The 16696-nt window shown below is 39.4% G+C and overlaps 1 long non-coding RNA gene across 1 annotated transcript; it reads right to left on the bottom strand.

The window, feature by feature from the left end:
• Positions 1-7435: 7435 nt before the first annotated feature.
• On the bottom strand, positions 7436-10468 carry LOC122994349. The gene is made up of 3 exons (XR_006406574.1): positions 10339-10468; positions 8265-8354; positions 7436-7976 (listed from the first exon to the last, which is right to left on the bottom strand). It is a non-coding gene; the product is annotated as an uncharacterized LOC122994349 (long non-coding RNA).
• Between the last annotated feature and the right edge of the window lie 6228 nt (positions 10469-16696).

Genomic DNA, 16696 nt, shown 5'->3' on the forward strand with positions numbered 1-16696 from the left:
GATAAGAACTGTTAGCCTTAGGTGGCCTATAGATTAAAACACATAGTATCGGATGCTGGCATTTAAAAGAAACCCCAGAGACTCAAAAGAAGAAAAAAGTATTAAGAGAAAGACAGGGGAGCATTTGTAGTTGTTTGTTTATTAAAAATGACAGCTACTATTAACAGATCAGTTACTGACATCCAGTTGATCTTGAAGTGTAGCTGATAGTCGCAAACATGACAACATCATCTTGAAAAAAAAGTCCATTCATAAATAAAATTCAACACAATTTCATCAGTTGCAAAAATATACTGAAAATTCAGACTTTTCCAAAACTTTCTGACAGACGTTTTCAAAGCTGATGTGAAGTATTATTTATTTTGTAATATCCAACATTTTTCTGACAAAAATAATGTATTTGGTATTCACAGGCCATTTATCTTGCCACTTTAATTTGAATAAAGTACTAGAAAACAGCTTTTTGTGGTCACTTTCATGGATTTATTCATTTTATGGAGTAACTCTATGTATTCTTTTTTCCCAAGTTTCCCGACAAGTTTCTTCATCTCCGATTCTTTGCTGTAAATACATACATACATTAGTTATTTATCCAGCTTTTACTCTGTCTGGTGTTCTCTAGTGACTGTGTAAATGACAACAGTCTCTGATAATGTGCTGCTCACACTAATAAAAGAGAGCTGAGAGACAACTGAAACTGAAGACATCTGCAAGTTTAAACTCTTTCACAACTGCTTCCTCTAGCACTTTCCATGTTCAAATGATACTGTGGTAAACCTCTCTGCGTAAATCCTATAATAGCTGCTCAGAATATTGTAGGAACTCCCTGCAGCATCCATAGCAGTAGTTAGCATCTCTGTGTTTTCAGTTGGCCTGTTTAGAAAACTGCCATTTGATGGATCAGCAGTTTAGAGTATTAACCACTAACTGGCTTCATTGGTTGTCTGGATCACTTTTGGCCAGCTGTCCACAGAGGATCAGAGGATAATTTACCCGCTCAACACATGGCTGACGCCTTGATGTGCTCACATCCACAACATAGTAAAATCCTCCTCTTGCTTACCAACATAGAAATGAATCCTTGCCAGCACTCATTTAAACATTGAGGTTATATTGGTAAAATAACCTTTTCTTGAAGTACCAAAATAAAGTTGATTTAATGGCAGTTGTTCATTATTTTGCTGTAAAAACTAAAAAAATCTGCACTCTTTCAAATATTACTTCTGATGCTGTTGTAAATAACTATTATCATCATGCTAGAATATTATTCTGGGAGACTTTTGTGATGATTTTTATTCCCACTTAACTTGACCACCTTTTGTACATCAGAATGTATCTGGTATGAAAAGTTTTCAGCAACATGAGACATCTTGTAAGCCTGAACAAAGTAAACAACTTGCTCTCAAAGGCTGCATTGTCACATTTTGCTGTACAATAAAATACAATACAGTATGTTTAAAAAACTTGAGCAACTTGTGGATGCAGGCCGCTCTATAACTTATCTTATATTCCCTTGAAGACTCAAAAAATCATAAATTATAATTGACAAATACTGCTAAGTATCCACTAAGCACTGATCTGCTGATACGGAGGTCAAAAGATGTTTAGACATCTTGGTGAAAATAGAACAAATTTGGTTGAAAAGTTTTTTGACATCAGGTTACATAAATTACAGTGTTTTAACAGCATTTCAATGACTGTAATTCAATGTGTTTAACTATAATTTTAGTTAGTTGTTTCAGCTAGATTTATTATTTTTTACTATTCATCTGTGACTGAAAAGGAATTGTTATAAACCTGTAAAACACTCTGAGAAATGATGAACAAGTCCTTAAAAATTAAAGACAAAATACACTGTTGGTCCATGCACTCCAGAAAGGCAAATGGAAATGCTGATGCCCCTATCAGCAGGACAGCATCGTTTTTTCTGTGCTTTTCAAAACTGTTACAAATCTCTGTTGAAAAATAAATATGTTGGTTATGTTTAGGCACAAAAATGACTAGGTTAGGTTTAGGGAAAGATCATGGTTTGGGTTAAAATAGCAGCAATAAAAGCACTTTGTTAAGGCTAGGGGACCTTCATCGTCATGGTTACAATAACAACCATGTGGTTAAGGTCACATGGTCATGGAAAAAAAAAACATTCCGACTTGCGGTTTGAATCGGGAAATGAACAGCAATCTCCCGTTTTAAAGTCTGGTGTGTTGTTGACCTTTCTTTCAAAAACTCAGTTTCCATTAACTGGTTATGGCATAAAGGTATAAAGGTTATGGAACTGCTTGACTGTGTCTTGGTATGTTTGCTGCACATACATCATCTGGTCTGCACTGTGAGGTTATCAGGTTTGTGAGCCAACCAAACTTTTGGCTCACAGTAAGCTGTTGAGACAAAGTCATTACGAGTAGTCTGTGGTTCACAGCGAAGTGTTCCCAGGTGTGACTGCAGTGAATTCTGTCTCTGTTTTTGTTGGACACCATGCTGAAACCCTACTTGAACCTGAGCTACAGCATGTGTTTACTTTGAGATTTAATTCTACTGTGAATTCTCAAGAGATGCAACACAACGAGAGATGAGCGGAAACTTGGCCAGGCAATTAATTTCCTCTATGTCATATGCACAAACACACACACACAGCACAGGTAGAGACACACAACCAACACCCACAAACTTAGCAAATACTATGTACCTTCACTTGTGTACACAGACTGGTTGAGACAGGCCAAACATGCCTGATTTACGTCTCTCACACTGGTCATAATCTCACTGTTTTGTCCAACAGTAGAAGCAATTAGTGCTGACATTTGTTTTTACATCAACATTCCAAAGTTGACAAGTTGCTTCCCCTAAACTGAAAATGCGATCGCCATGTGTGTTTGCACTGGCGTTTCCCACGCCACTTATGCTTTCGCGGTTGCGTGCGATGTTTAAAATCTATCAATGCGCGCACCTTTCACACATACGTTCGACAGTTTGTGTCATCTCCAGAAGGATGCAAAGTGGAAAACACATGGTTGCTATGCCCCAGGTCTTAGCGTGGTGAAATAGCAGCTTCACAATCTTATTCTGACTCTGCAACATGCCCTGCAATGTGGCACACAACTGCAAACTGTCTGCACCCACTAGACCCTGACGTATCAGCAGTTAGTCAGCCTGAATCTCACATTACCTTTCTGCACACAAAGTGACACACACTGAACAAAAAAAAGCATCAAAAATATTTCAAAACCTTGTAACTGTTTCAGAGTAAATACTGAACTAATTTGTGCCTTTTTTATGCTTATTAAGAGCAAAAAAATTAAACAGAAAAAAGAGGATGTTGAACTAGATGATGTATTTTAAATACAAACCTTCAATTCTCTGTATATTCTAGGACTTCCACAGTTCTTTCAACTCTTAGTTAATCTTGTACATTAAGTATAGAGGAAACAAAGTATAATGTTACAAGTTAATTCCTCCTTACTTCCTATATTCTTGAACTTTACTTTTGGTGAGCTTTATGTTGGTGAGCTTTCATTTTCTTATGTGTCTTTCTTTCTGTCCCTTTGAGATATGCATTTTTGCTCCACTGTATATTAATTTGGCCAGGTATTTAAGTCTGGTGTCAAAATGCATCACCAAGATCTATTTTTAAAAGTTCTTCAATTAAATCTTCTTGGTGACTGTGGTACAACTTGAATGTACCCGTCCCAACCTGAAACTTTACAATTATCACCTGTAACTGATTTCTATAGCAGAATTTGGTGTAGGAAACAATAATCTGGCAACTTTTCTGCAGTGGCAGTTCTTTAAGAATAAAGCACCTGACATGTAACATGACCACCATAGGAAAAAATCTATGTAAGGCAGCTGTTAAGTAGGAATCCAAGCAAAAAAAAAAAAGTCCTCATGGATTTTTTTGTCTTTATTTGATAGACACTGAAGAGAAAGAGACATGACATGCAGCAAAGGCCCCAGGCCAGATTCAAACCCAGGATGTCACAAATACAAATATTTCCAGATACTGCAATCCAGGCCATGTCGGTAACGAGGGGGGTTATGGGATTTTGCTGTGGCTGGTGTTTCTTTACATTTACGCCCTCGTGGGACACCAACAGCCATGAGCTGAGATGTGATGATCAGCTCGTCATGGGAGCGACTGGAGCTGATCATCATTGTCATCTGTGCAGCACGTGAAGAAGTTGATGATCCCCTGTGAAACGTCCTTTGAGTCACACTTCTTCCCAAGACAGTGTAGGTGTCTGTACAGTGCACAATTCTGCCACATTCATGTGGTTCGCAGAGGCAACCAGGCAAAAGCGTCTTGGCGTCAATCATACAGGTGTGTGTTGTGTTTACCCAAGTCCCACAGCGAGAGGTGTCAGTCTCTATATACAAGCTGTATCTGTGGCAGCTTTGTCTGCTGACAGGAGGAACAGCGTGACAAAACAGCAGGGAGATTGGCATCCATCTTGCCCCCCCAGGCGCTCTGCTTGACGCTGTACACATTGCTGGATGCTTTAAATTCCTCACCCTAGAAGAACTGTCTTGCGTGATCTTCTTCCAAAGCTTGTTCTGTCTTCTGACTGGAATACTGTCGGAGTGCTGAGGTTTTTTCTCATCTGGGGGATGTTTTCAAGTAGGTGAAAGGAAAGGGTGTGCAAAGATACCATTCAGAGAAATATACATCTGAAATAGTTGTCTGTGACTTTGTTTCTACAGACCATTTTTGGGTCAAAGTAGTCGAACAAAACGATACGACCATAAGAATTTTTTTTTACATGGGAATGAAGGTTTCTTCTCTTTTACAGCAAAAACACTCGGCCTCTGATTTTTCCTGCACTAAATGTTTTCCTCTTTCTCTCTCTCTCTCCTTCTTGCTGTCAGATAGCACACACACAAAACAAATCTGAAAGTTGAACAGAAGATTTCTTTTCACAACTGTCAGACCTGCCTACACAGTCAGATCAAGCAGATGGCAAGTGCTTCGCATAAAGGGCATGAAACTAAATCTGTGGGGCACCTGCACCACAGAGGCCAGGCTTCCAGTGAAAACCAATACCGTCTCTTCAAATGTTACCAGGAAACCAGAGCACTAATAGCCCCCTGACAATGGACAAACTGGGAGAGATCGACCTGGCTTCTCTCTTTTGGACTAGGCATGAATGAGGTCATTATGGATTTTGGTGTGTAGCTGGAAGGATAACATCTGTATGGACACTGACTGAATGAGCTGTATGAGCATTTAAAGGTGCTACGTCCTGCGCTGTACCTTTCTTGTTAGCACTTTACACTTATAACTGGTGCAGTCTCTTGATTTTTAAGCTTCTGTCTTGGCATTTAACAACATGAGCCAACAGATTTGGTTTCGAGTGAAAAATGCTGGATTGCATAATGGCACATGACAGAATGAGGGTGTTGTTCTGCTAGAGCAAATAAAAAAATCAAAGGCACTCAGGGTTTTCTGGCAAAGGCGGGTAAAAAGTCCACTCGCTAATTTTTCCAACCCTCACCTATGGTCTGTGTGATCATGGATAGCATGCTTTGGATAGGGTGGATTGGATTTGGGAATCTGATGTCTCCTGGATACCTCACTGTGGTGGTAAACTGGGCTTGTCCAACTGGGAGGAAACCACAGGGCTGTCCCCAAGGCACATATCTCATCTGGCCTGAGAATGCCTTGTGATCCCCCCAGAAAGAACTGGAAGATGTGGCTGGGGTGAAGGATGTCAGGGCTACCTTGCTTAGCCTGCTTCTACTGCGACCTGGATCTGTGCAAGCTAGCCCACACTTTCACTGGGAAGTGAAGGAGAGACTTGATGCACTGGGGTTATCCAGCATTCAGACTGAAAATAGCACTGTGTCATAAAAAAACAAAACAAACACCAGCCTCCTCATTCATTTTAAAATTACTCTAGAGAGTGTCATGGGTAGCATTGTGCTAATTTGACTGTTTACCTCGCAAGCATCCTCGCAGAGGACAAAAGTTGTATTGCGGTGATAACTTCTCAGAGTTTCTAAATCCTGCCTCAAAGGAGTATAAAACACTTTTACAGTGTCCTGGAGTTTGATAAGCCTTTTGGTGATTTGCATGCTGGTCAAAAGACTCCTTAATGTCTAGGTTAAAACAATGATGAATTAGTTTGAAAGGTATTTTAGACATATAGATTACATAGAACAATTGTTGAAAGAGAATGTTGATTTGAAACTGAAACCATTTTTAACCTCTATGCATCCATTTATCCATCCACATTTGTTTAAAACACTATTCTCTCTCTTTTTTTACCAGCCCATAATTAATTCATTAATGTTTTACACACGGGCAGCAAGGCAGTGCGTCAATTATGCGTCCGGGCTCCCAGGCCACTCCCAGCCATTCAGCGTAAGCCCCTTTAGAGAAGATAACCTCAGGCTTTAGTCCTTATTCTGTCCGCAGATTTGCAAAAGACACAGTCCCATATGCCTCATTGTGTGCTGAATTAGACCTCCCTCCATTCAACTGAACCTTGAGAGTAACCCCTTGGCCGCCTCTCCGCCATTGGAAGCAAACCAATTAGAATCAATTGGCTGTATTCTCTGGGGTGATTAGCATACATGCTCCACTCGTGGGGCTTTGACAGTTATTGAAGCTGTCCGGTTTGAGTGCCGTCTGTAGGGCTGCTTCGTCACCTCGCTAACCATGGTTGATAATAATGAGGACTAATGAGCTGGTTATAAATGGGAAAGAATAAGATATGGATCTATGTGTCATAAATCTGTGTTTTAGTAAGATTTCTTCCCAGTGAGGTGATTATGAATATTTGCAATGGTGGAATATTTTTCAGGGGAGTCTATGAGGCTCACTTCATTTGTAAAATGTTTGAGTCTGCATTTGATTAGCTTTATTCAAAAAGAAAGAAATATCCTTTTCCCGAGTGAATGCCAATCACTGTAACAGTATGATTGCTAGTCTGGAAGTAAAAGACCTTATGGTTTACCCTTATAATTAAATAGTGAAATTACAAAAGAAAAATGGTAAATATCCAGGGTTACAGTTTACTTTTAGTAAACATTAAAGACAAATTTCATTACAAAATGTCCTTAGCACATCTGGTAAGCAAAGCTGCTGCTGCATCATGTAATCTTTTTTATGTGGCCTTATACTCACAGTCTATAACCTTCTTGTTAATCTACAGCAAGGATGACTGGTAGAATACTGCGTGTTTAGTTTGTTCTTGATGGCATTAAGTGATGTCCGCCAGTTGGCCAGCTATTTATTGTGAATACATATATTTAATATTACATCAAACAGCTTTCTCATTGTCAGATGGGCAGGTTTGAAGAACATTTGTTAAAAGTAGATTATGGAGTGCACGTCCAGTCCAATAAATACTCAATTTTAAGTGTTTCAACATAATTCACAATACGGATGGACATAATAATGATACATTTAATTAAAAAACATCATGGATTACAATTAAGTAAAGATTTCCAGTTAGCCATTGTTTTCTACAACAGTTTGGAAATTAAACCATTTGTATTTCCTCCAGCCATGGATAAATGTCATTAAATGCTAAACTGCCAAAGGGTATTAACTGAAAAACCAATAACAACAATGACTGGCTAATTAAACGACAATATGGCTTCCACTGAATACAAAATGTGTCAATAACACACTAATCATCTAAATAAGGAGCCTTCAGCTCATTGCATGGTAAAGCCTTCAAATTTACTGGGATCTGTGCTGGCTGATAATGTGAATCCAGTGGCCTCTGGCATAAATGCAGGCATAATGAATCATGGGAGCCCTCCAGAGGATAGTCCAATGGATGTTTTCCAGCCGATCTTCATTAGCTGCCATCCAGCTGAAACATCTGTCACTGGAGTGCTTGGCACTGTCCCATGGCAATTAGTGAGCTGCTCGCAACAGGTTCTGCTGGAAGATAAACAGGACGCAAGCAGAGCCGAGAGCATGCACACAGAGCTCCACATGGGCACAGCGAAGCAGATAGAAGCTTCAGCTGACAATTTATCCATGTGTACATGCACACACACACACGCACACACACACACACACATGCTCATGGTGTGCATCACAACATCTTGAAACATACAAAACTGAGCTGGCTGCACAGTGCATCATATAGAAATATGTAACCTCATACTGTAAATCAGATTGTGCTATTTTTTGATGCACATACACACATAAGCAAGAAGAAACACCTGCACATAGTGTCCATGTGCATACACACACATAGAAACACAGTCTCTTACTGTATATAAGGATTTCGTGTGTTGGGATTGCACACCTATCACTGCAGGCATAAATCATCTCCAGACTTGCTTGCTTTTATGATCTCTGACAGTAGGTTGTTGAATTCTGTTCACTCGGCTGCCATCTGTGGGTTTGTAAATGACAAAATATCAATCCTTCTGCAATATCTCATTGGTGTATGGTCACATACACTATATGTCATTAATGCATGTACAAAGTCAGGGGTTGGACGGTGAAGTCATTACCAAAAGTGATTTTGAAACTATGAAAATAGTAGTGGACAAAACATGAGTTCAATGACGTTGACAACAAATCAGAAAAAGATGAGATACCATATACAAGAGTTAGACCAAAGGCATTGTAATGAAGTTGTAACATTACAGTAACAAGGGAAATGGATTTAAAAGACTTTCAAGATTGTTCTATTGTCCCTCATGCCAGGAAGAAATGTATCACCAGTCAAGAACAACATTTAGTCCCCATAGGGAGTGCAACACAGTAATTAATATAGCAAATAAAAAAATACATAGAGTCCACAAGACTAAACATAAAGAGTAAAATACACAACAGTTAGGTCAAAAGTAAAGTAACAGTTACTTAGAATGGTGTATTAGCTACACATTAGCTTCAGACAGCTAACCATATTGGCAAGCTTAGTTGGCTATATAATCTATATTATATATTGTATTAATCACAAATCAAAAATCACAAAATAGCTGTCATCAAAAGAGTAGCTACAGATAATGTTCCAACATGTGCATTTAGGGAGTAGATCAAAGATGCCTGTCAGTATGTTCTTGGTCACAGACCAGATAAAACAGTGTACGTGGACGTAACAATGTCAGTTAAACTGCTATGGAACTGTGCCAGTAGGGGTTGCTACTAGCAACAAAATGTTTAACTGAAACCAACTGCTGATGGCAGATCATAAAATGTCGAACCAGAATTTCCAGATTCCGCTCCAGAAGTAAGAAAACCTCATTAATTATCCCATTGACATAAGTATGCTAATAACTAAAAATCCAGCCTTGGCACAGAACCTTTCTCAACTGCATGTTGTGTGGCGTGCCTCATATGTTTACATAAAGGCAGGAGTTGTCTGAAAAATATTCTAATATCATTGTTTATTCAATAGTTGTGTTTTAGCGGTCTTTAATGAACATTTTTTCCCATAAGACCTAGACGTGTTAGCTAAACGTCACGGCTCGACAGAGGGGACGAGTCCATGAGCGAGTGGAAGGGTCGCGGCTAGTTCAGACATGTCTGTAATAACAGTTGGACAGAGAGGAGCGAACACTGTACACGCCTTTACACAGCAGAGATTATAACTAGAAAAATGAATAATTGTGTTGGAGAGTTTATATGGATAAAACCAAGTTGTGCTGTAGTTTTTTCAGTGCGCACAATGAAAACGTTTAACTTTGTTAGAATAACAAAGGCTTACATTTCTCATAGTGGATGCGGATAAGTCTTAGAAAGTAAGGAAACTCCAGAAACAAGCTTCATTTTTTTCAGAAAGACCAATGAATGAAACGCTGAATAAGAGATTGTACTGAGTTACAGAAGCTAGTGGAATGGAGGCTAAACGGACTTGACGTCATGACTTTGGCTCTCTATAGCTGAATACACTATTTCTGACTTGCACTTTGGTTCCTCCTAGCTCAGAAACATACACTTAGACACATTTTCTGATCTGACGCCTCTAAGGGCAGGGCAACATAATGTAAGTGTGCCTTCCAAAACCATTACATTTCACTCTTAAAAAATAAATACATTTGAAGATGACAAGGCTATGGCAAGGTTTGGTTAGGCACCAAAATTACTTGGTTTAATTTAGAGAAGGGAACTCTGTTGTGTTGAAGTGGTTAAGAGCTGACTTCCACCCACCGCCACCTCCACCCCTTTTGTCAGCTTTCCCTCCATCACTGCTTCACTCTCAGGCAGCAATACACAAAGAAGCAGTGAAGCGGTACGAGAGGGCAGCTCAAGACCAGAAATCCTCACCAAACACCACCACCACTATTCACTATTCACACACACACACACACACGCACACACACACACACACTTAAAACCTCTTAAACAAACTGATGTAGAGTGCCACATACCTGAGCTAAAAGTAAAATGGATGTCAAGATCAACCAGGGAGGCTTTAACTCTGAGAGTTCCTTTAATGGATGTCACCGTCAGGTCAAAAACGTGTTGGTTTAGAGTGTGTGTGTGTGTGTGTGTGTGGCCATAAATGACACATCAACGTATATGGAACGCAGCAGAAACTCATCACCGCTCTGCTTCCTGAAACTAAAAGTAATGAGAAATATTGAATTGTGTCCTTTGTTATGTGTTTATATTTATTCTACATGTTGCTTTCCTTTTAGATGATCGCAAATCATCTCAAAACACCCAGCATTGGTAAGTGTCTGTCATTTCAAAAGGCTGAATTACTTAACTTTCAGTATCCACATATCTGCAAGGGTCCACACAAGTCAATTATGTCATTTATAACCACACAAACTGCACGCACCAACTGTGCAAGAACAACTATGTTATACTGTTTGTGCTATGGGACTTTACAGAAGTGTCTGTCAGTGATTTATCCGTTGAGTCTTTAACTCCAAACTTTTTACTTTAGAACTATAAAACTAAAGAAGGGCGTGCACATTACGCATATATTGCACAATAAAAGCCTTTGAAGAGTGCTACTTAAAACAGAAACCTTTAGACAGTAAAAATGGAACTCATATTTTAAGACACATCATTGGTTTTGGGAGTAATTGTTGTGAAATGTTATGGTTACATGTGTATTTCCTTTGTCAATCAAATCTCAAATCGCGGAAGTAACTTATTGTGTAAAGTTATACAGTAATCTAAATCCAGTAATTTGCAAAACCAATAGATGCAGACACAAGGTCATATGGTAGTAATGTAAACACATTTGAATAAAGACATTTCCTGGCCTTGTTCCATGCACGTCCACAGAAGGGAGACCTCCTGTTCCCCTCCCATGACCACATTGAATGCTAAATTTATCATGTCCTGACATTTTAAAACAAACATATCACTGTTATGGGATTTCTAGGGGGGAAAAAAATCAAAATACCTAGATCATCGCTGACAGCATAGTCAATCTGAATCAATCAAATGTTGTTAATGAAAATATGTATAGAAAAATGTTGAAATAATGGCAATAATGGCAGATTTAGTTACTTCAAAAACTATATTTTTAAGACCCTATTACAGACCAAATGACACTATGGAGATTTTTTTGCAAATTGCTATTATCACACATTTAGCTAACAGAAAACAACTGAATCTTTTTATTGTGTCTCTAATTTACAATGACCAAAACAACTGCAAATAACTTTCCTTACAATTTCATTCTGTCATTGGTTCAACAAGTAAATAAGTAAATGGCTTGCAGATCAGCACTGGAAGGTAGCAAATTTCTATATAGAAGAAGAACTCAATGCCCCCCCACATGCACAGGAAGCCTTCATCTCAAATAAACAAAGTGTGGAATGATGGGAGATCCTTATCGAGATACGCACATTCGTACACAAGGAAGAGACAAAAGCAAACAAAAAAATGCCACACAGTTTAGCAAAGGCAGACAAGCAGATACACGCCCTGACCTCCTCCTCGCTAAATAATCAGCAATGGAATCTGCAAGACAAATCATCTCTTCCCAAAGCTAGTATCGGTGGGAGCAATTATTTTCCAATCGTCTTGACAAATCAGCAAAGGACACAAGTAGACACTGGTGAAAACTAAATTAAGATAGGCAGCAGTCACTGAGGTTTCAGGAGATTATCTTGGAAATATTTGGCATTCAGAGGTGCTAGTGTGAGAAGACAGGCGGATGATCACGAGAATAGCATCAGCCTGTGTTAAAGTTGTCTACAAGTAAAAATAAATGTGCAGGAAAACTTTTGCCACTGTTATTCAAACATCACCGTTTTGGAGAAAACTGAATGGAGGTTGAGAATAGAGACATTTTTCCTGCATGCGGTAATGTCGCCTCTCACTGCATGCCAGATAATGAGCAGCAAGTCTGGCCCTTTGTATAATTTAGGATGGTAGTTTGTTATTGCACGACTGTGATTATGAATAACACAGTGGCTCACTCCTCCAGGAGTTTAGTCTATTCCTTCTTTCCAGCGTTGCGCCAGGCAGACACCCAGATCCCGCTGATTAACTGGGACACAGGAAGCCAGCATGTAAACAGAGGAAGACAAGCAGGCTACTGTTGGGGCTCTATATCTGTTTTTATGTGGTGCATTGTACTTTGTGCTCTATTGTCCTACTTGAAACCAGTATCAGATTATACACTGAGAAAGGAGACATGGTAGAAATAAGCTTTTGGGCTTTCATGTTGATGTTTGATTTGATACACTGTCAAGGTAAACGGTGTCTGCACGTATAAACTGCTTTATCAGTTTTAGAAGAATGAAATGATCAATAATGTAGGTCTAAGGAAGCTACTTTGATATGTTTTTTAAATGTTTTTTTTCTTTTCTTATCTGTTGTGTCTGGATATACTGTAATGCCATATCATTAATACACAAGTAGGGCTGTCAGTATGTCAGTAGCTTGCATATCATTATTGCGAAACCCAGTATCTGTCAAATCCTCAGAGGTGGGAAGTAATTAAGTAGACTTACTTAGGACAGTTTTTCCATTTTGGGAGACTTTTTACTATTCATGTTTTACTACCTTTAACCATTTCCTTTACTTTGTACTGTATATTGAGATACAGTGTGAGATAGAAGGCTATAAAGATGACTGCATCGGTCCTTTGTTCAAATGCTTTAAATGGTGGAAGTGACTTTTTTATAGCGCCGCAGAACCTCTAGAGAGAGATCAGGTGATTCAAAGTCCCATCTCCTACTAACGTCAATGTTGTTTTCTTTTAATAATGATCATGATCTTTCTCTAAACATACCCAACTATCTAAACTTGACCAGACATTACAAATGAAGCTGGAAGATCAGAAATGGCTTACATAGTATGAAATAATTTTTGTTATGACTTAACATGTGTTAAGTTACTGCTGATACAAACCCAACATTTCCTGCTTTACATATTAAAAAGTTTTTAAATTACTAAATAATGGGAGACTTGTATTATGAAGAATTTACAGGAGATGAAACTGGATTAGCAGAGCTTCATTTGTGGCATTAAAAACCAGTCAACACAACAACATATGGAGATATTTGGAGCTGTTTGTTGAGTGGACTAGTTAGAGATAATGCAGGTGGAACAGTACAAGCAGAAACAGCCACAGTGATGATTTATGAAGATCTGCAGACAACCAACACACCTTCAACGGGTAAACAACTTATTTTACTTTGCCGTGCTGTGTGATGGAAAAACACTCATAGCGTGCCAGTTCTACTCGAGTCATAGCTTGGCGTGACTACCACCAAAACAATAAAAAAATGCCATAATGTTAGCGGAGCGGAGCAGTGAACTGGCACGCTGAGCATGGAGCCGATGACCATATAAAGAAGTCTGTCACGAGCTGACGTCAGCTCAGGCTGAAAGTAGAAAAAAAACGTTGGAAATGAAGTGTTCAGGGCCGGTGCTTCATTGTAACATTATATATATATGACTGAAAATAAGGAAAAGCTTAATAGGTTCCCTTTAAACTTGGAAACACAGTTATTGAAACACCATATTCAAAGCATGTTCCATGAAGAATGTAATTTTACTGCTAATACTTGTTTATTTTTACTTGAAGGACCAGTATGTAAGATTTAGTGGCATCTAGCAGTGAGGTTGCAGACTGCAACCAACCGAATACCCCTCCCCCTGCCCCTCCCTTTCAAGCATGTAGGAGAATGTACGGTGGCTGTGATACTCGTGAAAAACGTGAAAGGCCCTCTCTAGAGCAAGTGTTTGGTTTGTCCATTCTGGGCTACTGTAGAAACATGGCAGTGCAACATGGCAGGCTCCGTGGAAGAGGACTATGTAAATATAAAGGGCTCATTCTAAGGTAATTAAAACACAACACTTCTTATTTTCAGGTGATTATACACTAATTAAAACTTACTTATGAATATTATATTCCATTTCTGTCAATAGAGCCTCCTAATCCTACACACTGGTCCTTTAAATGCAGAATTTATCTTTGTATTAGACTATTTTTTCACTCCTTTAACTGAAATCCTAAATGTAAGATAACTTAAAATCACTTTCAGTAAGTACAATAATAAAGGAATTTGTCTTGGTGCAAAAACATGTCGATTGCTGACACATAAACATGCATACAGGAAAAAACACGCTCCCTCTAAAGCTCCATTTTGCTAAATTACCTAGTGTTGAAAATTCCTTGAGTCAGGGAGTGAATGAATAAATCACTATATGTTCCTGTCTGTTTTCCTCTTCCTGTGTGCGACCTCCGCATCTCTTGACGCCAACGAATCCCCTCTTCCACCCGAGAGGCAGCCGTTTTATTAAACGCACCCGGCAGATTTATGTGAGGAATGGGCTGTTTGATTCAGGAAGCTAAGGGGATCAGCAGGGGAATTAGAGGGCATGTGTACACACACACACACACACACACACACACTCACACACACACAGGGCAGTGTATATATGTGGAAGAAACATTTAACACGCATATTCACACGTACAGGAAATACTAAACTGCAAATACCTACACAATGACAAATATATTTACACACATGCACAAACATGCAGAGGAAACCCTTGAACACAAGATGATCTGGACTGAATGGCTGGACACATACACACTCAAACACACACACACACAAACACACACACACACAAACACACACTCTCACACAGTGAGAGTCAGAGCTTATGAGACCTGATGAAGACAAGTGTTCTATCAACAAGTCCAGCTCCGGTATCGTTTCCTTCCTGAGGTTCACCGCAAACATTACAGGCCTGCTGGCTCATTCGCTTGTGGCAGGGTTACTAACAGGGTTGCCAGGTTGGTGGGAGGTAATGGGCTGAATACCCGGGTGGCGTGGGATGGCTGGGAAACACACACACATACACACACACATCCTCAGACGCACACATAAAAATTAAGTTATTTGCAAAACACATGCAGAAAGACAAGAAACATGCAAAGACACGACATGTAATCACATCACAGGACACTGAAACATGCAATAGATACAGTCCATGCACATGTACACACATACACTCACGCTTTGAAGGAAAACCCATAGACGAGGATGAAGAGATTAGTTTATCATCCACGGTGCTGACAGATCCTGCTTATGTGACCACAAACCAAACAACCATCAATCTCTTCACGGCAGGAGAAGCAGGACGAAGGAGAGGACGGTGAAGAGTTTTACATGTGAAGGTCTAAACATTCAGGAGTATTTAGCTTCAGTTAGAGTGAGTACACACACACTACTCTGGAAAGGTCTAAGTGGTGTTATTCATCAGAAAAGGGGCAGCTGTGGATTTTACTGTAAGTTGACAGTGAAAGAGGAAATTCAGATGTGGGTCACACTTTTACAGTTTTTTTTTACGATTGATTAAATAAGATTTTGAAAACAGGGCTCATTTTCTCAAAACACTTAACACAGTTTCACAAAACCACACACCTAAAGTGCAAAACACCTCATATATCCTATAAAATGAAGCACTACATTCATAACTACGTGGACACTTACCAAATCAAACTTTTGCACCAAATGGCACACATTTTATTCATATTACCAGATTTTTGTCCAACTAGCTACACACTGTTGTGCTCAATGAAAAGCACTTCCATCTTCAGTGGCTTCGGTGGCTTCGTCATTATAATAGTTCTGTACAGTATGCAGAAAATTCTGCACAGAGGGATTGTTCAAGTCCACAGAAATATGTGCAGAAACATGAATATACAGTTGAAACAAAACCTTTTTATTTTTCTCCACACCAGATCAGTGCAACGTATGCGCGGCACATACAGTATACATATGCTCTCTATCGAATACAGTAAACAGAAAAGAAAACCTTGAGGAAAGACATATACAGAAAAACAGCTGGGTCTGGCCACAGCACCTCATCAACATCACAAGCAATGTCTTCCCTGGCTAGACATTGAGGGAAGAAGTGCCTTGAGTGTCGTATCCAGCCCTGGAAAGCACCCACATCAATATCACCACTTAACAAGAAATTGTGGGTGGTCAACAAACCAGTTTTGGACCAGGGCTGGACCATGGAAGCTGACATTGTCCCATACTACAACATATCTATGCTGTTCTGCGTCATCCATATGGTCCGCCGGTATCAAAATGTTGTACAGTCTGTCCAAAAAATGTGAGTATGTGGGCTGTGTTGTATAGACCAAGGCTGGCACGGTGGTGGAGGACACCATTATGTGTGATGGGGCCACACTTTGTGATGTTGCTGCCACATTGGCCAGGAAAATCTACAATGGCTCTGTGACCAATGATCTTCCTTCCCATTGTCTTGGTCTTTGTGAGGTTGAAGCCA

This window comes from Thunnus albacares, chromosome 12 (genome assembly GCF_914725855.1).
Source record: "Thunnus albacares chromosome 12, fThuAlb1.1, whole genome shotgun sequence".
NCBI classification, from domain to species: Eukaryota; Metazoa; Chordata; class Actinopteri; order Scombriformes; family Scombridae; genus Thunnus; species Thunnus albacares.